This window comes from Ornithorhynchus anatinus, chromosome 7 (assembly GCF_004115215.2).
Source record: "Ornithorhynchus anatinus isolate Pmale09 chromosome 7, mOrnAna1.pri.v4, whole genome shotgun sequence".
NCBI classification, from domain to species: domain Eukaryota; kingdom Metazoa; phylum Chordata; class Mammalia; order Monotremata; family Ornithorhynchidae; genus Ornithorhynchus; species Ornithorhynchus anatinus.
Genome location: NC_041734.1, coordinates 40,344,661 through 40,366,430, shown reverse-complemented (window position 1 = coordinate 40,366,430; position 21,770 = coordinate 40,344,661). Strand labels below are relative to the sequence as shown.

General features: G+C 50.8%; 1 non-coding gene across 1 annotated transcript; it reads right to left on the bottom strand.

The window, feature by feature from the left end:
• Nucleotides 1-16,662: 16,662 nt before the first annotated feature.
• LOC114813544 lies at nt 16,663-16,801 on the bottom strand. The gene has a single exon (XR_003761261.1). It is a non-coding gene; the product is annotated as a small nucleolar RNA SNORA7 (small nucleolar RNA).
• Nucleotides 16,802-21,770: the final 4,969 nt, after the last annotated feature.

Below are 21,770 nucleotides of genomic sequence, written 5' to 3'. Positions count from 1 at the left end.
TTTGGGCAAGTCACTTAACTTCTCGGTGCCTCAGTTGCCTCATCTGTAAAATGGGGATGAAGACTGTGAGCCCCACGTGGGACCACCTGATTCCCCTCTGTCTACCCCAGCGCTTAGAACAGTGCTCTGCACATAGTAAGCGCTTAACAAATACCAACATTATTATTATCCTTGACTCGCTCCCTTTGCTCTTCCCTCACCCCGGCCTTACGGTTCTTATATACAAAAAAATTACAATACAGCGCTTCTTTATTTATATTAATGTCTGTCTCGCCCTCTAGAATGTAAGTTGGTCGGGCGCAGGGACTGTATCTGTTGGTTGTTATATTGCACTCTCCCAAGCGCTTAGTTCAGTGCTCTGCACACAGTCAGCGCTCAATAAAAACAATCGAAGGAAGGGATGAAGTGGACAGCGGCCCTCCTGTATGGCAAATTTCCCGAACACCGATCCATTTTCGAGGTGACTTTATAAATTTTTAGAGTTTATGAAGTAACTATTTCGTTTCTTACCCCTCTCAGGGTCGCACCCGGAGAGTTTCCAGCACTCTACCGACCTTGGCTACGGGAGGGAGAGTCGAGCAGAGGCCCACCCCTTCCGTTCCTACCTTGGGCAGCGGCTGGTGAGCGGAAGGCAATCCGCTGCACGTCAAAACCCGCCCATGCCGGGCAGCGGTGGCGGAGGAGAGAATCGGAAGGCGGAGATTCAGGCTTCCTGAGTGGACGGAGGCGGTGGTAAGCCACTTCTGTATTTTTACCAAGAAAAATCAATGGATACACGCCCAGAACTATTGCAGATGGAGAGCGGGACATTCTGGGAGAGATGTATCCGTGGTGTCGCTACGGGACGGAAACGGCTCGACGGCATAAGACGAGATTCTTTCTCGAGTCTCTTAAGGCTTTTGTTATTATCTGTTATTATTATCATATCCCTTTTCCCACACTGGCTGTTTTGTGATGGAAAGAGCCAGGGGCCAGTAGACAGAAGACCCAGACATGAGAAACAAAACACAGTGGTTGCTGAGTGCCCTCTGTATCCCCCTGCTCTGGTCCAAAACCAGATGAAACTACGTCACTGACCTGGTGGCTCGGCAGGGAGATCTGCCCATCAACCCTACCTATAATAATAATAATAATAATAATGTTGGTATTCGTCAAGCGCTCACTATGTGCCGACCACCGTCCTAAGCGCTGGGGGAGATACGGGGTCATCCGGTCGTCCCACGTGAGGCTCGCAGTTAATTCCCATTTTACAGATGAGGTAACTGAGGCCCAGAGAAGCGAAGGGACCTGCCCACAGTCACCCGGCTGACGAGTGGCAGAGCCGGCATTCGAACTCATGACCTCTGACTCCCAAGCCCGGGCTCTTTCCACTGAGCCAATCTGCTTCCCAAATGGGAACCAACGGAGGGGACAGGGAGGAAGCAGATAGTAAAGCAGTGTTTAAATGGGAGGACGCCAAACAGTAACAGTGTCCCGGAAGCTTTTCCCTTTTTTCTAGGATGTTTGTTAAGCGCTTACTATGTGCCAGCCACTTACTAAGCACTGGGATACAAGCTAATCAGGCTGGACACAGTCCACGTTGCACATGGCACTCACAGACTTCTAGTTTTCTAGTGGAGGGAACCGAGGCGCAGAGAAGTGAAGCGACTTGCCCCACACAGCACTTATGCACGTATCTGTAATTCATTGATTTATATTAATGTCCCTCTCCCCATCTAGACGGTAGACTCGTTGTGGGCAGGGAATGTGTCTATCATATTGTGATATTGTACTCTCCCAAGCACTCGGTACAGCGCTCTGCCTACAGTAAGCGCTCAATAAATACAATCGACCGACAAGAGGCGGAGTTGGGATTAGAATAACAGTGATGATAATCCCGTTGGTATCTGTGCAGAGCACTGTTCTGAGCGCTGGGGTAGACGCAGGGGAATCAGATTGTCCCACTCAGGTCTTTCTGCCTCCCAGGCCTGTGTTCTATCCATTGCCGAACTACTTTTATTTGCCCTAGGAGTTGTAGGTTAGCAAACTGCACACCGAAGGGGTAGCCCGAGGGAGGTACAAATGGAACAGAAATGCCCAGAGTTCCCTGGAAGCCATTTAAGATGAGACCGCCGGCCAGGGGGGATTAACACAAGGGAAGGAGGCCGGGCCTTTTCTGGCACAACCGGCTCTTCCCTGCCTGGCTACCAGTGGGCGACTGGTAGTCCACTTGGGCCTCAGCGGGCTCCTCTCGCGGATCTCGGAGTAGGCAGGCTTTCACGAGACGTTCGACGACCCCGGGCCGTCTCTAGCGCTGGAACGTCCACCACTCTTGGAATGGATACGGAAGCCGGAGGCCAGGGATATCACCTCTCCCTCCCGACCTCCAAAACCCATCCTACCTCTCCCGGGAAGCAGCGTGGTTTCGTGGAAAGAGCCCGGGCTTGGGAGTCAGAGGTCATGGGTTCTAATCCCGCTTCTGCCACTTGTCAGCTGGGTGACTTTGGGCAAGTCACTTCACTTCTCTGGGCCTCGGATCCCTCCCCCGGAAAACGGGGATGAGGTCTGTGAGCCCTGCGTGGGACACCCTGAATGCCCTGTAATAATAATTCTGGTGTTTGTTAAGCACTTACTATGTGCCAGCACTGTTCTGAGCGCTGGGTAGATACGAGGTAATCAGGCTGTCCCACGTGGGGCTCACATTCTTAATGTCCGTTTTCCAGGTGAGGCGACGGAGGCCCAGAGAAGTTAAGTGATTTGCCCAAAGTCACGCAGCTGCTCAATGGAAGAGGCGGAATTATTCATTCATTCATTCAATAGTATCTACTGAGCGCTCACTATGTGCAGAGCGCTCGGAATGTACGATCCGGCAACAGATAGAGACAGTCCCTGCCCACTGACGGGCTTACGGCCTAATCGGGGGAGGAATTAGAACCCGTGACCTCTGACTCCCAAGCCCGGGCTCTTTCCACCGAGCTGCGCTGCTTCCTTGTACCACCCCGGCGCTTAGAACAGTGCTTGGCACATAGTAAGCGCTTAACAAATGCCATCATCATCATTATCATGATGATGTTAGCTCAATGCTCTATTCTACCGTAGATTCCCTCGCGTTGGCAGCAGATTTCCTCACTTAAAAAAAAAAAAAGCTACGTCATTTCGCACTTTGGCCCGCCGCTTTTCAGCCAGAACTACAAGCCGCAATTTATTTTCGAGAGTTTGAAATGTAACAGGGCCGTAAGTCAAAATCAGCGGGAAGAAGGCACGTCGTAGACGGAGGACGGTCCGGAGGGTCAAGGCCTTTTGAAGATACTGTAAGGCAAGACGGTCTTTAGAGATGATTTAATAGTTTGAGGAAGACTTAACTCACTTCCATCCCGTCTGGGAGAAAGCAATCCTACGTAACCCAATTTCGAAAGCCCGGGGTTGAATAGAGCGCTGAATTCTCTCACCCAGAGTTCATCACTCCTCCCGGGAAATCTCAGGACTCCGACCGCTCCCACTGAGATCCCATTCTTCGTTACGGAGAGAGTAGAAGAGAACAACTGTTTTGGGAAATCTATTCCCTGCGGTCACACGCATAAATCATATTCTTTTTTCACGAATATTTTACTACAGAGGGATTGCAACGAATCACTGCAGTTTTCCTCTGAGCTAATCGCGCGCACAAAGGGTCTTTTGAAGACGCAGGACTCTTCACCCGCACTCAACATCCTGCCCTTGATAACCGAACCAGCGCTGAGGAGTCGAAAGGCCGGTGTCCCGTAATTTCTCCCTGCGGTCCGTGAACCCCCCAGCTCACTCGGTGTGGAAAACAAATCGATCGGCGGTATTAATTGAGCACCTATTCATTCGATAGTATTTATTGAGCGCTTACTATGTGCAGAGCGCTGTACTGAGCGCTTGGAATGAACAAGTCAGCGACAGATAGAGACGGTCCCTGCCGTTTGACGGGCTGACAGTCACGCGGGGCGAAATATTCAACTCTTGGGAGAGTCCGAGGCGAGAGAATTAGCAGATCTGCTGTCTGCCCGTAACGGGCTTTCGGTCTAGGCCAGGAGACAGACGTTATCGTAAATAAGGAATTTGTGACAGCGGAGAGTTTTTCAAACTACCGGATAAAATAGAGGTGGAACAGGAGGTGCCTTATAGAGAAGCAGCGTGGCTCAGCGGAAGGAGCCCGGGCTTTGGAGTCAGAGATCATGGGTTCGAATCCCGGCTCTGCCACTTGGCAGCCGTGGGACTGTGGGCGGGTCACTTCACTTCTCTGGGCCTCAGTGACCTCATCTGTAAAACGGGAATTAAGACTGTGAGCCCCACGTGGGACGACTTGATTCCCCTGTGTCCACCCCAGCGCTTAGAACAGCGCTCCGCACATAGTCAGCGCTTAACAAATACCAGCGTTATTATTATCATTTCTCCTCAGGAGGGGAGGGAGGGGTAAGAGGTGCGGTCCCAGCCCCGAGGCTAGATTGCAAAGGGATTCCAAGACCTCGTCCCCCTCCAGGAGCGAGGGGGATTTGAAATGAACCTGCATAATCTCTGGGGTTTGCTGGGTGTTGGTATTTGTTAAGCGCCCACTATGTGCCGAGCACCGTTCTGAGCGCCGGGGTAGATACAAGGTAATCGGGTGGTCCCATGTGGGGCTCCCAGTTTTAATCCCCATTTTCCAGATGAGGGGACTGAGGCACCGAGAAGTCAAGTGACTTGCCCACCGTCACACAGCCGACAGGTGGCGGAGCTGGGATTAATAATGTTGGCATTTGTTAAGCGCTTACTATGTGCCGAGAGCCGTTCTAAGCGCTGGGGGAGATACAGGGTGATCAGGTTGTCCCACGTGGGGCTCACAGTCTTCATCCCATTTTCCAGATGAGGGGACTGAGGCACCGAGAAGTGAAGTGGCTTGCCCACCGTCACCCAGCTGACAGGTGGCGGAGCCGGGATTAGAACCCGGGACCTCTGACTCCCAAGCCCGGGCTCTTTCCGCTGAGCCACGCTGCTTCTCTAAGCAGGGGAAGAGGGTGTGGGGGAGGGAGTCTTAATCCTCCCATTTACGGAATTGGAAGAACGGGCTCATATGTTGCCCTGAGGGCCGCCTCCAGACAGAATTTGTTTCTCAAGTAGAACGCTGAACGTTTAACAAGAAGGCAGGCGTCTAAACCGTAGTTGCCGTTGTTTTTAGTCGCCATCGTCCTTACGAGACGTCCTTCCCCTCGACTCCATTCACCGCCACCGTTCCCGTCCGTCCGTCTCCCCCCGATCGGACCGCGAGCCCGTCCGACGGCGGGGACCGTCTCTATCCGTTGCCGACTTGTTCGTTCCGAGCGCTTAGTACACTGCTCTGCACATAGTAAGCGCTCGATAAATAAATACTATTGAATGAGTATACTGGTGAACTTTAGTTTTTGAACTCCGAGCGTGGGGGGTTGTGTCTAGTTAATTTTCCCCGATTATCCCCAAGCCTCTAGTCAGGGCTTAAATTGTGGCAGGGCCCACCGTTCTCACTGCCCGGCCGAGAGCCAGGCAGCGTGGCTCAGTGGAAAGAGCCCGGGCTTGGGAGTCAGAGGTCACGGGTTCCAATCCCGGCTCTGCCACCTGTCAGCGGTGGGACCGTGGGCGAGTCGCTTCACTTCTCTGGGCCTCGGTGACCTCGTCTGGAAAAGGGCGATGAAGACTGTGAGCCCCACGTGGGACGACCTGATTCCCCTGTGTCCACCCCAGCGCTTAGAACGGTGCTCCGCACATAGGAAGCGCTTAACGAATACCAACGTTATTATTATTATTAGGGCGGTCCGGAGCAGTGGGATGAGGCAGGGAGGTGGGGTTGCTCGAGAGGCAGAGGGTCCCCTGATTGCGGCTCGCCACAGCTCCTGCCCGTCCATCCAATCGAGGGAGAATGTGAACGTGAGCTCCCCGAGAAGATTCCAGGGTTTTCCCCTTTGGTCTCATCATAAATTGAGCGTTTATCCTAAACCATGCAATGTGGACGATGAAATACCTTGTCTTTTTTCTTTTTATGGTACTTGTTAAGCGCTCACTATGAGCCAGGCACTGTACTAAGCGCCGGGGTAGATATAAGAAAGTTGGTTTGGACACAGTTCCTGTCCCACGTGGGACTCGCGGTCTTAATCCCCGTTTTACAGATGAGGTAACTGAGGCAGAGAAGTGACTTGCCTGAGATCATCAGACATTTCCCCAAAATATGTGATAGTGCTGTGAAAGATTGTCACTGGAAAGGTATTTTCCCTCCTAAAACAATAGCTTTTCCCTCCTAAAAGAATCCCTTTAGCAGATGGGTGAATAAGATGCATTCATTCATTCAATAGTATTTATTGAGCGCTCACTACGTGCACAGCACCGGACTAAGCGCTCGGAACGAACGGGTCGGCCACGGGTAGAGACGGGCCCCGCCGTCGGACGGGCCCGCGGTCCCATCGGGGGAGACGGACGGACGAGAACGATGGCGCTGAAGGGAGTCGAGGGGAGGAACGTCTCGGGAAAACGATGGCGGCTAAATAGAACGGAGGCGACGGACGGCTCGTTAACAGAATGAATAGGGTGACGAGAATACAGACGGTCGAGCGGACGGGTACGGTGCCGAGGGGACGGGAAGGGAGAGGGGGAGGGGCGGAGGGAGACCGGGGGGAAAAGAGGGTTGAGCTGCGGAGAGGTGGAGGGGGGGGGGGGGCGGAGGGAGTAGAGGGAGATGAGCATCTTCCCTTCTCTCTCCTAGGAATGTACGCTATAACGTGATAATGATGGTAATATACCGTTATATTCTACCATAATACAACGTAATAATGATGGTATCAAGTGCTTACCGTGTGCAAAGCACCGGAAGCTGTACCCCTTTTATTTTGGAAACATTTCAGTTCACCCTCCAAAAACGGTTCCCTTTTGAGAAGACTATGGGTTGGGAAAAGGTGCATCCTGAAGAAAGTGGCCCTGGCCGACAACCCCCGCTCCCCGCGCCTGCCAGACCCTCGGGATCTAGACCTGTTGAGAATCCTGGATATTGAAAAGCTGATGAGAGAATCGGGTGATATTGAACGGTCCAAACAGACCGGCCGAGAAGACGACGGGCCAGGCAGTTGCTGGTCCAAAGGCTGTGGAGAAAAGGACTTTATTCCGCGGGTCAGATCAGAAATCGCTCAGAAACTGTTATCTTGCAGAAGAGGAGCTTCAGCCCCATTTTCTTTGTGGGAAGCAGTGTGGCTCAGTGGAAAGAGCACGGGTCCCCGAGTCGGAAGACTTGGGCCTAATCCCAGCTCTGACACATATCTGACGTTGGTGTCGGCGAAGCGCTCACTATGTGCAGAGCACCGTACTAAGCGCTGGGGGAGATACAGAGAAATCAGGCCGCCGCACATGAGGTTCACAGTTTTAATCCCCATTTTACAGACGAGGGAACTGAGGCCCGGAGAAGTGACTTGCCCACAGTCACACAACGGAGAAGTGGCGGAACCGGGATTCGAATCCATGACCTCTGCCTCCCAAGCCCGGGCTCTTTCCACTGAGCCGCGCTGCTTCTCTAATCTGCTTATCTGCTTTGGCCTCGGGCAGATCACTTCACCTTCCCGTGCCTCGGTTCCCTCATCTGCAGAATGGGGAATCCCCGTTCTCCCTCCACGTAGACTGCGATCCCCACGGGAGACTTGATTATTCTGTATCTACCCCAGCACTCGGTACAGTGGCTGGCACATAGTAAGCGCTTAGCAAATGGCTCCTCATCCCCTCCCCTCAGCAGTGTGCTCATTTGTATTCATTTTTATTACCCTATTTATTTTGCCGATGAGGTGTCCACCCCCCTGTTTCTATTTATCGTGATGATGCTGTCTTGTTTTCGCCCGTCCGTCTCCCCCGATTAGACCGTGAGCCCGTCACTGGGCAGGGATCGTCTCTATCTGTTGCCGACTTGTTCATTCCAAGCGCTTAGTACAGTGCTCTGCCCATAGCGAGCGCTCACTAAATACCCTTGAATGAATGAATGGAATACCACGACGATGATTTTCTTTCTCACCTGTGGAAGACTCACGGGTTCTCCAGGCCAAACGCTTAGTACGGCGCTCTGCCCATAGGAAGCGCTCAATAAATACCGCTGGTTGAATGAATGAATGAATGAAATACCGCGACGATGATTTTCTTTGTCTGTGGAAGGCTCACGGGTTCTCCGTGCCCGGAGAACTTGACCTGGTTAGCTCAGATTCAGCTTCTGCTGCAGGAAGAAGCTCATTTCCCACTGTGATTTGCTGAGCTTTCTGAAAGGTGAGACAGAGCTGGGTTTTTTTCCAGACCCCCTCCTCCCTCCGCCACCCACCCCCATTTCACCTCTCCGTGGGTTTTGAGAAATCTTTGGAACTTTAAAGGAGCCTGAGAGGGCAGACCGGTTTAAGAGGCCTAGATGAAACTTTAATTTGACCCTTAGCTAGCTAAATGAAGTGCTGGGGAATAAGTTCTCCTCCCCGCTCTTGAACTAAGATACTTTCCTCCTGCTGGGGAGGGTTTGGGAAGAGGCTACAGCTGGGTTCTTGTGAGAGCAAATCCCTTAACATACACAATTAGGGCAAAATTGCATTTGGTATTAGGAATAAACTCATTTTTTTCCATGACATCTCTTAAGCACTTACTATGTTCCAAGCACTGCTCTCGGTGCTGGGGTTAAATAATAGCGGTCGGGATTCCCGGTTTTCACCCAGGCGGCCCGGGTTCCACTCCCGGTATGGGAAGAGGGCTCATTTTTGAGAAGCAGCGCGGCTCAGTGGAAAGAGCGCGGGCTTCGGGGGCACGGGTCATGGGTTCGATTGCCGGCTCTGCCACCTGTCAGCTGTGTGACCGTGGGCGAGTCGCTTCACTGCTCTGGGCCTCAGTGCCCTCGACTGTAAAATGGGGATGAAGACTGTGAGCCCCACGTGGGGCAACCTGATCCCCCTGTGTCTACCCCAGCGCTTAGAACGGTGCTCGGCACATAGTGAGCGCTTAACGAATGCCAACGTTATTATTATCAATAGTAGTAACGATAATAATGGCGTTTGTCGAGGGCTTACTGTGCGCCAGGCACCTTTCTAAGGGCTGGGGGGGTGGGGGTACAAGCAAATCGGGTTGGACACAGTCCCTGTCCCGCGTGGGGTTCGCGGTGTCGATCCCCATTTTACAGAGGAGGAAACTGAGGCGCAGAGAAGTGAAGTGACTTGCCCAAGGTCAGGCAGCAGACAAATGCTGGAACCAGGATTCGAACCCAGGCCCTCTGACTCCCAGGTCTACGCTCTTTCCATCAGGCCAGGCCGCTTCTCACTTCTCTCATAATTCATGTTTTCACTACTCATTTTAATGGAACACAGGAAACTAAGGAAGATTATTCTGATGACATGGGCTGGTTTTCCAGCCAACAGAGAGCTAATGGCCAGAGCCTCTGGGGGGTGGTCTGGGAAATAATAATGATAACAATAATAAGAATAGTGGTAATTAACAATTAACAAATAGTGGGGTAGATACAAGATAATCAGGTCCCACATGGGGCTCACAGTCTAAGTAGGTATTGAATCCTCATTTTGCAGATGAGGGAACTGAGGCAGAGAAGCAGACAAGTGCAGCGTGGCTCAGTGGCAAGAGCCCGGGCTTGGGAGTCAGAGGTCATGGGTTCGAATCCCGGCTCTGCCACTCGTCGGCTGCGTGACTGTGGGCGAGTCACTCCACTTCTCTGGGCCTCAGTTCCCTCATCTGGAAAATGGGGATTAAGACCGGGAGCCCCACGTGGGACAACCTGATTCCCCTGCGTCTACCCCAGCGCTTAGAACGGTGCTCGGCACGTAGTAAGCGCTTAACAGATACCAACATCATTATTATTATTATTATTATGGGTTCGAATTTTGTTAATGAAATGTACGTCGCCTTGATTCTATTTATTTGCTATTGTTTTATGGAGACGTTCATCCCCTCGATTCTATTTATCGCCATCGTCCTCGTCCGTCCGTCTCCCCCGATCAGACCGTGAGCCCGTCGGAGGGCAGGGACCGTCTCTGTCTGTTACCCATTTGTCCATTCCAAGCGCTTAGTACAGTGCTCTGCACATAGGAAGCGCTCAATAAATGCTATGGAATGAATCCCGGCTCTGTCACTTGTCAACTGGGTGACCTTGGGCAAGTCGCTTCACTTGTCTGGGCCTCAGTTCCCTCATCTGTAAAATGGGGATTAAGACTGTGAGCCTCCTGTGGGACAACCTGATTCCCCTGTATCTACCCCAGTGCTTAGGACAGTGCTCTGCACATAGTAAGCGCTTAACAAATACCACCATTATCATTATTATTGTTATCATTAAGTGGCAGAACCGGGTTAGAACCCCTACGTAAGTACCCGTGTGGTTGAATCACATTGCTCTAGAGGAATCTGGGGGCAAGCGCTTGGGAAAGTACAATACAACAATAAACAGTGACTTTGTCTTTCCCCGCCCACGTGAGCTCCCCGTCTAAAGGGAGCTCACAGTCGCGCTTAGTACAGTGCTCTGCGCCCCGGAAGTGCTCAATAAATAGGACTGACTGATTGCTTGATCGAATCCCCCTCTAGACCGTCAGCTCGTCGTGGGCGGGGAGCGCCGTTGCCAACTCCGTTTTACTGTACTCTCTCGAGCACTTAACGCAGTGCTCTGCACACAGTAGATGCTCAGTAAATACCACCGATTGATTTATTCCACCTGCTCTTATGGTTCCACTTCTTGCTGGCTTCCTCTCAATAAGAAACTCAACACCGAGAGGGTCTCCCGTGGCTGGAGCATAGCTAAGTGGGAAAAGTCCGGGCTTGGGAGTCAGAGGACGTGGGTTCTGATCCCGGCTCCGCCTCTCTCTCGTCTGCTGTGTGACCTTGGGCAAGCCGCTTAACTGCTCTGCGCCTCAGTTACCTCATCTGTAAAATGGGGATTCAAACTCTGAGTCGACCTGATTACCTCGTATCTACCCCAGAGCTCAGAACGGTGCTCGGCACACAGTAAGTGCTCAAGGGATGCCGTCAATATCGTCATCATCATCAACTTTGAATCTTCCTCGGGCTGCTCCTTTGTCTCCCTGGTGAAAACCTTCGGTGTCCAGCGTAGTGGAGGTGCTGGATTTTGTAGTTCACTTTAACCTTCCGGGGATTATTGCCGCTTTTCGGGTGTTCTCTTGTTCGATGGCTGGGTTCCGCTTTAAGCCATAAAACTATGACTTGGTTTCTGAAGTTTGCTTCAGTCTTAGAATGTAATTCTTCTTGAGAAAGCGCTAGCTAAGCCGGTGATGATCGTCACGTCGTCGGTGTGTGGTGTTCCTCCGCGTCCCGCCGCTGGGCACCCGGGTTGTACGTGTGCAGGACGAGGGAGGGAGGGTGGAGGATGTTAACTGAGCAGGTGAGGTCTGAAGCCAGAGCGGGAGATAGAGGTTCAGAGCAGCCTTAATTGTCGAGATTTGCTTGCGTCTAACCCAGTGTTTAGTACAGCGCCTGGTACAGAGTAAGCTCTTAACAAATATCACCATGATTATCACCAGGAAAAGGGTTCTCAGCGGGGAAATGAGGCAGAATACACGGGATATGCCCATCTGAACATATCCCGTGTTTTCTGCCTCATTTCCCTGCTGAGAAGCCTTTTCAACCATGTTCAGATGGGCAGGTAGAAAGGAGAGAGACCCAAAGCTGTCGGTTCCACAGAAATTACGTATGGATTGGGATTGTGATAGGGTGGCTACTGGTGACACTTGACTGCCCCTGTACCGTAACTGAATGGGAAGACCCCTGCCCCCTTAATTTTGCCCCAGAGATCGGGCATACCCAGCCCGGTTCCCTTTAAACGTGCCTTTTCTGAGCTACTGGAGTTAGGAGCCAAGGGGGAGGGAAGCTGAACGTTTAAAAATTCTAATATGGGACATGGAGGTGTCTGGTGGTGTGACAGCTCTGGGCAAAGGATGGAATCGATGAAAGCTGAACTGTCTGGCATAAAACAGGACAGATGTCCACCCTACTCTGATCACAAATTAAATCTCCTTAAATCTGAATTTCCCGAAACTCTCTCCTCTGGAATATCTGAATCGGATACTCACGTTGTCCCCGGTTTTAATAACACAGAGACACCCCGCCCCCCCCCCCCCCCGCCTGGGGACACAAGGAGACCTAAATTCCTGCAACAGTTAGTTCACTGAGGTCTTAGCGATTGAAACTACAGCGGAAAAAATAGCGACATAAAGACCCTTGTGTTCTTCCCCTCGATCTGCGCAAGATCTGACGCCGCTGGAATTAATGGAAAATGATGAGGTGGGGCAAGTATTACGGTCGCCTCCTCCCCTCTTCACTGTAAATTAACTTTATCCCCATTCTGTCAGAGGGAGAGGGTTCGCTTTTGGGAACGTCCACCTTCTCAACCACAGGAGAAGCGGCGTGGCTCAGTGGGAAGAGCCCGGGCTTGGGAGTCAGAGGTCATGGGTTCGAATCCCCGCCCTGCCATTTGTCAGCCGAGTGACTGTGGGCAAGTCATTTCACTTCTCTGTGCCTCACTTCCCTCATCTGTAAAAGGGGGATTGACTGTGAGCCTCGCGTGGGAGAACCCGATGACCCTGTCATCTCCCCCAGCGCTTAGAACAGTGCTCGGCACATAGTAAGCGCTTAACAGAGACCAACATCACTGTTAGAGAACGCTATCACTGTTGCGAGGATTGGAATGGATCACCGTTCCTAGCGGTCACAAGGAGCTGAACATCGTAAGTCCCCGTTTCTGGTCATGTGCCCGGACCAGCTAATAGCCTAGGCTTACGGGTCAATAGGTGCCACAGTTATTTGCTCTGAAGATAAAAAATTTAAAAGACCTAGTCCCGCTTTCTAAAAACAACACTGGGGACAACTTAATCGATCAATCATATTTACGGAGCACTTACTGTGTGCACTGGACTAGACACTTGGGAGAGTACAATATATCAATATAACAGAGTCGGTAGATACATTCCCTGCCCACGGTAAGCTCACAATCTCCTATATCTTTTCTGTGGCCACCAGGAAGTGGTGGAAACATTTTACAGAATCCTCCCCATTGAATACCAGATTTTGGATTCTTTTAAGAGCACCCTAAGCGGTCTACGATCATTTGGGGACTTAAGAATGCCAGTTTCTAATGCACCGCTTGTCACTAATTTGACTCTCCGCCCCACAAAGGCTGAGGTGTTGATCCCTGGCCGATCACTTGAAATAAAGCGATGATTCGCAGAATTCCCGGCTCTCTGTTTCAGTGGCAGTGACAATCAAAATAATAACGATGATGGTGTTTGTTAAGCATTTACTCTGTGCCACGCGCTCTTCTAAGCGCTGGGGTAGATACGAGGTGATCGGGTTGTCCCATGTGGGGCTCACTGTCTTAATCCCCCATTTTGCAGATGAGGGAACCGAGGCACGGAGAGGTTCAGTGACTTGCCCAAGGTCACCCAGAGGACATAGGGCAGAGCCGGGCTTAGGGCTCATGTCCTCGCTGACAAGCCCGTGCTCTCGTCATTAGGTCATGTGGGGAACAGAACTTTCAGGCTGGGTTTGTTCCTAACCTCTCTGGGTAAGGCAATTACCTCTGTCTCTTCCATTTTGTCCCTCCCTTAATCATACGAGATCCATTATCCGCCCCCATGAGAAGTCTTTTCTCTGTTTTTCATGGTATTTCTTAAGTGCTTACTAGGTAACAGACACTGTTCTAAGTGCTGGGGTAGGTTCGTTCACACTCGCTGTCCCCCATGGGGCTCACGGTCTAAATAGGAGGGAGAACGGGTTCCGATTCCCCATTGTACAGTTAAGGAAACCGAGGCACAGAGAGGTTAGGTGGCTTGCCCAAGGTCACGCAGCAAGCAACTGGCAGAGCTAGGATTAGAATCCAGGTCTTCTGATGCCTAGACTCGTGCTCGTTCCACTAGGTCGCATTGCTTCTCCTACTTTCCCGCTTTCAGTTCCCGAAAAGGTGATGACCTTCCCCGTGGCCTCAGCGTTTTTCAACACAGGACAGGGTACAGATCGCCCCATCTTGGTTTCATTTTGACACCAAGGCAGAAATGCGTGGATTAAGTTGTCGCTCCGAATGAACAGTCAAGCTGACAGGCCGCGTCTTCCAGGGTGACACTCGGATGCTATTACTGGCTGGTTGCCATGGTACTAAAAGCAAGACTTTCTTGGGAAATATCTCCTGCAAAAACACCTTTTTCCAGGATTCTCTAAGGGCCATTCTGGGGAGAATTGTTGCTGACCAGCAACGTTGGTTTAGATCTACCCCAAAATGCCTGGCTCACGGGTACTCTCGGTTGAGTAACCGCTGAATTGTGTCTGCTCCTTAGATACCTCCTCCCCTGAACGCTTCCCACTAACCCTCCTTCCCCCTCTCCACGTAGAACGGGAGGTTTAAAAACCTTCACTTAATCTGTACTTTTCTCAGTAGATTCTGGCGAGCCCCAGTTGACCTCATTTAAGAATCTGGCTTTAAAAAGAAAACTACGGCATTGAAAATTCCCCTGTGCTGGGGCTGGATATTATATTGATTTATAAAGTCTCTTAATATTGCCTCCATCCCAGATTGCTTATTGGAAGTGGCAAAATTTCACTCTCCAGCTCCTGGAAAAATGGGTTTAAAACCTCAGGTGGTTATTGTGGACGAAACTGGGATGTTCCCCTTCCAAGATTCCGGCCACAGTTCGGAGGAAGGGAGAAAGATGGAGAGGGAGGGACGGAATTATTAAAGCCGGTGCAATCTGGAACATCGTCATTTAGCAGCACGGCCTAATGGATAGAGCTTAGGTCTGGGAGGCAGAAGAGCCTGGGTTCTAATCCCGACTCTGCCGCTTTTCTACTCCGTGACTTTGGGCAAGTTACTTCACTTCTCTGTGCCTCAGTTAATTCATCTGAAAAACGGGGATGAAGACCGGGAGTCCCAAGCGGGACGTGGACCGTTTTCAACGTGACTAGCTTGAAACTACCCCAGGGCTTAGTACGTTGTTTGGCAGGTAGTAAACGCTTAACAAATGCCATAAAAAATACCAGATACTCATTGATTTATGGCACTGTACCAGACAGTGTGCGCGCTACCGGCTAATACCACTTGACTCCTTACTCTGCCTTTACTCCGTGCACATGACGGCGTTATCTCAATAGGTTTAATCACTTGTGCTTATTGGGGCTAGATAAGGCTTCTCTTGGATTAAAGAATAAAGTTTCTAAAGCTCTGTAGTTTTATTAATAAAGTCTTTTATGCTATCTGGCTTTGTGTAGTAGCCAGGAGAAACCTACTATAAGAATTAACTCAAAAATCAAGGACTTAAAAGCTTTTCTTCGCCTTTCTTTTGTGGACACGATTGTGTAGCGCAGCAGTGCTCTGTTGGCCTACGACCACGGCGAACAGTAACTTTTCCCAAGCGGAGACATCCGAACAATTATGAGAAAGAAAACCGTTCTGAGAAGCTCTAGTGGACGGAGCACGGGCCTGGGGGTCAGAGGACTTGGGTTCTAATCCTAGCTCCGTCACTCGTCGGCTGTGTTTGCCTGAGCAAGTCATTTAACTTCTCTGTGCCTCAGTCTCCTCAACTGTAAATTGGGGATTATCTGGTTTCCCCCTTTACTTATACTGTGAGCCCCGTGTGAGACAGGGATTGTGCCTGACCTAATGGACTCGTGCCTACCCAGTGCCTAAAATGGTGTTAAAGACAGTGCTTGACAGAGACCGGAAAACAAAACAGAAACAGGGCCAAGTGTTGCAAAAAGCCCTTGTGCAGATGGTGGAAAGGGTTGTCTGTTGGAGATCAATCTTTCTGGCGAGATTACCTTACCCGGATAAAGTTCACCATCTGAAATATAATCTTTGAACCCAGAGAACAATTAGATATGCGTGACAGGGAAGCTCACTTACTGTATTCCTTTTTTGTGCATTTTATCGCATCGATTTTGCGGGCTCCTTCTTTCTAGCCTTACAATCTGTTCTTCATCATCCTCTGATTTACTGTGAGCACCATGTGGGTCAGGGACTGTGTGCAACCTGAATATCTTGTAATAACAATGCTGGTATTTGTTAGGCGCTTACTATGTGCAGAGCACTGTTCTAAGCGCTGAGGGAGATACAGGGTAATCAAGTTGTCCCACGTGAGGCTCACAGTTAATCCCCATTTTACAGATGAGAGAACTTAGGCCCAGAGAAGTTAAGCCACTTGCCCACGGTCACACAGCCGACAAGCGGCGGACTTGATTCGAACCCATGACCTCTGACTCCCAAGCTCGGGCTCTTTCCGCTGAGCCACGCTGCTTCCCGTCCCCGTGCTTAGCACAATGCTGGACACATACTCAGAGCTTAACAGATACTATTGTTACCTGAAAACCATCCTAATGAAATTAGGATGTCCTCTCTAGTGACTGTTGGCGTCGCTCTGGCTGCAAGCTAGAGGAGATTTGTTGAGGCTAAAATCCTGCCCAGTCAATTGTATTTATTGAGCACTTACTATGTGCAGAGCACTGTACTAAGCGCTTGGGAGAGTCTCGTCTTACGCCGCGGAGTCGTCTGCTACCCATAATGACTCTGTGGACACATCTCTCCCAGAAATACCATCTGCAATTGTTCCTTGGTGAAATGAAGTGGTTTACCACTGCTTTCTTCCGCGCCGTAAGCTTGAGTCTCCGCCCTCAACTCTCTTCCGGGCCACTGTTGCCCAGCGCGGGTGAGTTTTGACTTGTAGCGGAGGGCCTTCCACGCGCTAGCCACCGCCCAAGCTAGGAATGGAACGGGCAGGGCCTCTGCTTGACTCTCCCTCCCACAGCCGAGACTGGTAGAGGACTGGAAACTCTCTAGATGCGATCCCGGAAGGGGGCTGGGGAGAGTACAATATAACAATATAAAAAACACATTCCCTGCCCCACGGTTCGTTTACAGTCTGGAGAGCCTATGGCAGTGCCCCACGGCCTGTTCTGAGGTCGCTCTAATCCTCTTCCTTTAACTCCCACCTTCCCACCCCTCCCCGTCCCTCCCTGCCCTACACCTCGCCATCCCAGAGGAAGAATGGCGGGGGAGTCTTTGGTCTCCGTAGAAGGAACGGGCGAGAAGAGGCATCGCGTCGTGGAAAGAGCACAGTCTTGGCACACGGAGGACCTGAGTTGTGATGCTGACTCCGTCACTTGCCCTGGGGTAAAGTCACTTAACTTCTCTGTGCCTCAGTTTCCTCATCTGCAGAATGGGGTTCAGCACCTGTTCTCTCTCCTACTTAGACTGTGAGCCCAATGCGAGACAGGGACCGTATCCAGCCCGATTCACTTGTATCTACTCCAGTGTTTAGAACGGTGCTGGAAGTATAGTAAGTGCAATCATTCAGTAGTATTTACTGGGCGCTTGCTATGTACAGAGCGCCGTGCTAAGCGCTTGGAATGTACAGATCGGCAACAGATAGGGACAGTCCCTGCCCACTGACGGGCTCACGGTCTAATCGGGGGAGGCGGACGGACAAAAACAATAGCAATAAATAGAATCGAGGGGATGGACATCTCATTAAAACAATAACCATAAACAGAATCGAGGTGATGTACAGCTCATTAACGAAATTGATAGGGTGATAAAAAAAAATATAGACAAATGAGCGGACGAGCACAGTGCTGAGGGGAGGGGAAGGGAGAGGGGGAGGAGCAGGGGGAAAAGGGGGCTTAGCTGAGGGGAGGTGAATGAAAGAAAAAGCGGGTGGGAGGTGAATGGACAGTTCCTCTGCCTGCTTTTGGGGAGATCCAGAGTTCCTCCGTATCCTCCAGCAAAATCGTGGGTCAGGGAAGTAATGTTTTCGGTCTTTGGAAGGAACAAAGGGAGGGGAGGGGAAGAAAGTTTATGACTGAGGAATACCCGGGAAGGGAGAGAGGGGATTGAGAAGGAAAGAGGGAGACAGAGTGGAGAGTGAATCCTGTGAATGAGCTACTTTTACGGTGACTGAGCACCAGCATGAAGCCATACATAATGCCTTTTCCGTTGACTCAAAATCCCAGGCGCAGAGCCAGTGGACTTTTCATTCGTTCAGTCGTGTTAATTGAGCGCTTACCGTGTGCAGAGCACTATGCTACGTGGCTCAGTGGAAAGAGCCTGGGCTTCGGAGTCAGAGGTCACGGGTTCGACTGCCGGCTCTGCCACTTGTCAGCTGTGCGACTGTGGGCGAGTCACTTCGCTTCTCTGGGCCTCAGTTAGCTCATCTGGAGAATGGGGATTAACTGTGAGCCTCCCGTGGGACGACCCGATGACCCTGTATCTCCCCCAGCGCTTAGAACAGTGTTCTGCACGTAGTAAGCGCTTAACAAATACCAATAATATTATTATTATACTATGCGCTTGAATAAAGATGGTGTTTGTTAAGCACTTACTATATGTGCCAAGCACCGTTCTAAGGCCTGGGGTAGATACAAGGCAGTCAGGTTGTATCACGCGTGGCTCAGTCTCAATCCCCATTTGACCGACGAGGTAACTGAGGCCCAGAGAAGTTAAGTGACTTGCCTGAAGTCGCACAGCCGATGGGCGGTGGAGCCGAGATTAGAAACCACGGCTTCTGACTCCCAAGCCCCTGCTCTTTCCACTAAGCCACGCTGACTCTTTGAAACGGGCAGGGGGCCAATGGGACTCTTGGAAGCGGATGACAGAGCGACGAGGTCTAGAAGCAGCAAACTGTGAACACAGAAACCGTCTCTATAATGACACCGAAAACGCAGCCACTGGCCACCCAGAGTCTTTGAATGCTAAATCCTAATAGGGTCAACATCCTCCCTGCTTTTATTTCACTCCCAACCCAAATAAACTATCTGGAGTAAATCAAATGCACAGAGAACCAGAGATGCAAAACATAATGTCTCTCCTCCAACTTGGACTGTATTGTTTCTCAAGGTCAGTCCTGAGAGAAACTGGCCACCACAAGATCTCCTGATGTGCAGAGTGGACAGGGTCATAATGAAGACTCTGGAGTTTGTATGTTTAGACAGGAGGCGGTGGATTGTTTTCCATCGTTACTTGTGTTTGTTTTTTCAGGGAAGAAGCATGGGGATTCCTCGCATAGAGCCCACCCACCAGTTCGAGGAAATAGCGGCCCAAAGCCACAGCTGCCAAACTGGAAAACAAAGGTATTATATGCCTACAGAATGCCAGAGTTTTGCAAAATACATCATTCTAAACCTCTAGGAAATTAGAGGGAAAAAGCTAGAACACGAAGACTCGTAATCCAGTTGGGAAATGGAGACGGCGTAAATGTTGTCGGTCAGATCTTTCGTTCTTCCCTCGTACGTAAAGGCAATCCTCCGTCTTGAACGGAAGACTTTTCTTCACCTTCACCGTCTTCACCTTGATCGGACTATCGATCGAGTTTGCTCCGATCTTCCCAGATGAAATTCCGGGTACTGAAGCATGGAGACAAAGAGATCCTTAAAACAATAACTTCTCCAGAAGTTATGAGCAAGTGACAGAGAAACAGAGAGGTAAGGAAGCTAGGTTTTGATGATCCCTCTGCCATTTCAAAGCCACGTTCCATATTGGCGTAGGAACCATCACCTGTACTTTGCTCAGAACACTGTATTAGGGGCTTAGGGAACAGACAACGAAAAAGGAGGCATGATCCTTGCTCTCGAGTCTAGGATTTCTCTCCTATATAAATAATGCTGGTATTTGTTAAGCGCCTCCTATGTGCGGAGCCCTGTTCTAAGCACTGGGGTAGATACGGGGTCATCGGGAGGTCCCACGTGGGGCTCCCAGTTAATCCCCATTTTACAGATGAGGTCACTGAGGCCCAGAGAAGTGAAGTGACCCGCCCACAGTCCCACAGCTGCCAAGTGGCAGAGCGGGGATTCGAACCCACGACCTCCGACTCCCAAGCCCGGGCCCTTTCCACTGAGCCACGCTGCTTCTCTATCTCTTTCTGAGATAGAGAAGATAAAGATATCTATATCTTTCTGTCCTCTTGTCCTTTGAGGCAGAAAAAGATTTAAGCAAAATGAATCGAGATTCTCCACTCTAGGGAGAGTATTTTTCTTAGGGACTTGGCAGATAGACCCTCTAAAGGGAAAGTGATTTGCTCAAGATTTCATGAGGAATGATAATAACGTTGGTATTTGTTAAGCGCTTACTACGTGCAGAACACCGTTCTAAGCGCTGGGGGAGATACAGGGTCATCGGGTCGTCCCACGGGAGGCTCGCAGTTAATCCCCATTTTCCCGATGAGGTGACTGAGGCCCAGAGAAGTGAGGTGACTCGCCCACAGTCACACAGCTGAGAAGCGGCGGAGCCGGGAGTCGAACCCGTGACCCCGGACTTCGAAGCCCAGGCTCTTTCCCCTGAGCCACCTGTAGGAATTGATCTCCCATCCAATGCCCAACACAAATCACTGGGGTTGATTGATCGGGACCCCTTCTAGAAGGGTCCATCTCTGACTCCTGAAGAACGGGACATCGGAATAGAGCGGCGAAGTAAGATCGGAAAGAACGGGTCACTGTGTCTCGGAACTATTGTCCTGTTTTGTTTGTTTTTTTCCAGAGCTCTTAAATCCAAAACGCTTCCCGCCAGAATAAATAGATGTCTATCAGCAGCTCCGCTAGCCGTAAAGATGTCGTTCTGCTCAGAGACAGGAGAGCTTACGTTTCCGAAAGGCAAAACAAGTGATGGCCGGCATGGGTCTAGAATCCCATATTAGGTCTGTGTCCTGCGGGGTGGGGGGAAATTACTTCTGACATTTTGTTGTCAACGGGACCATGTCAACGCAACTCACAGATACTCAGGCGTTGGATGCAGTGTACGGACAAGGAAAATTAAACAGGCCTTCTCCCTGCGGTGATTGGTTGGCAGAGATTTCCGGCTGCATCCTTCCTCTTTGCCACTGATGGAGAGGCTTGGGCCGAGATCACTGGGAGATTGCCCTTCGTGTTATTCCCAGACCTGAAACTTGGGGCAAAGGTCAGCACCTAAGTTCGTGTGCTTAGTACAGTGCTCAGGTACGGCGCTTTGCATACAGTAAGTGCTCAATAAATACGATTGAATGAATGAGGAATCAGGTTCCCGCCTTCAAGCAAAGGGATCTCTAAGAGGGAAGGTGACCATTCTAGACGTGGCATTATAATCAGTCGTATTTTTTTCAGTCGTATTTACCGAGCGCTTACTTTGTGCAAAACGCCGTTCTAAGCACTCGGGAGAGTGCAGTGCCACAGAGTTGGTAGACACGTTCCCTGCCCACAGTGAGCTTACAGCTGCTTGTTTGTGTTTTAGTAAACAGCCTGGCTCAGGTCTTCATGGGACCAAAGCTGTGGAACCCGTTACCGGTTCCCGTTAGCCTTGAGAGGGAAGGATGGAGATTTGACCGTTGGCTAGAGCAGAACCTAGGGGCATTTTCCTAATGGCTTCCAGCCCAGGCAGGGGAAGCTTAGAGCACGTAGTCCACCACCGTGGCAATTCTCTCTGTTTCTGATCATACCTTTGGCCAGGTACTCACAGTCCGGAATTCGGCCTAGGTCTTGGAGGGGAACGAGCGGGTTGGGGAAAACTTGTACATCGCCTCGATTCTATTTAGCCGCCATCGTTTTCACGAGACGCTCTTCCCCTCGACTCCGTTCGTCGCCATCGCTCTCGTCCGTCCGTCTCCCCCGATCGGACCGTGAGCCCGTCCGACGGCGGGGCCCGTCCCTGTCCGTTGCCGACCTGTTCATTCCGAGCGCTTAGTCCGGTGCCCTGCACGTAGTGAGCGCTCAATGAATACTATTGAATGAATGAATGAATGAATGAAAACCCAACCTCCCATTTTCTCCAACCTCCCATTTCCTTTTGACCCTTTCATTCATTC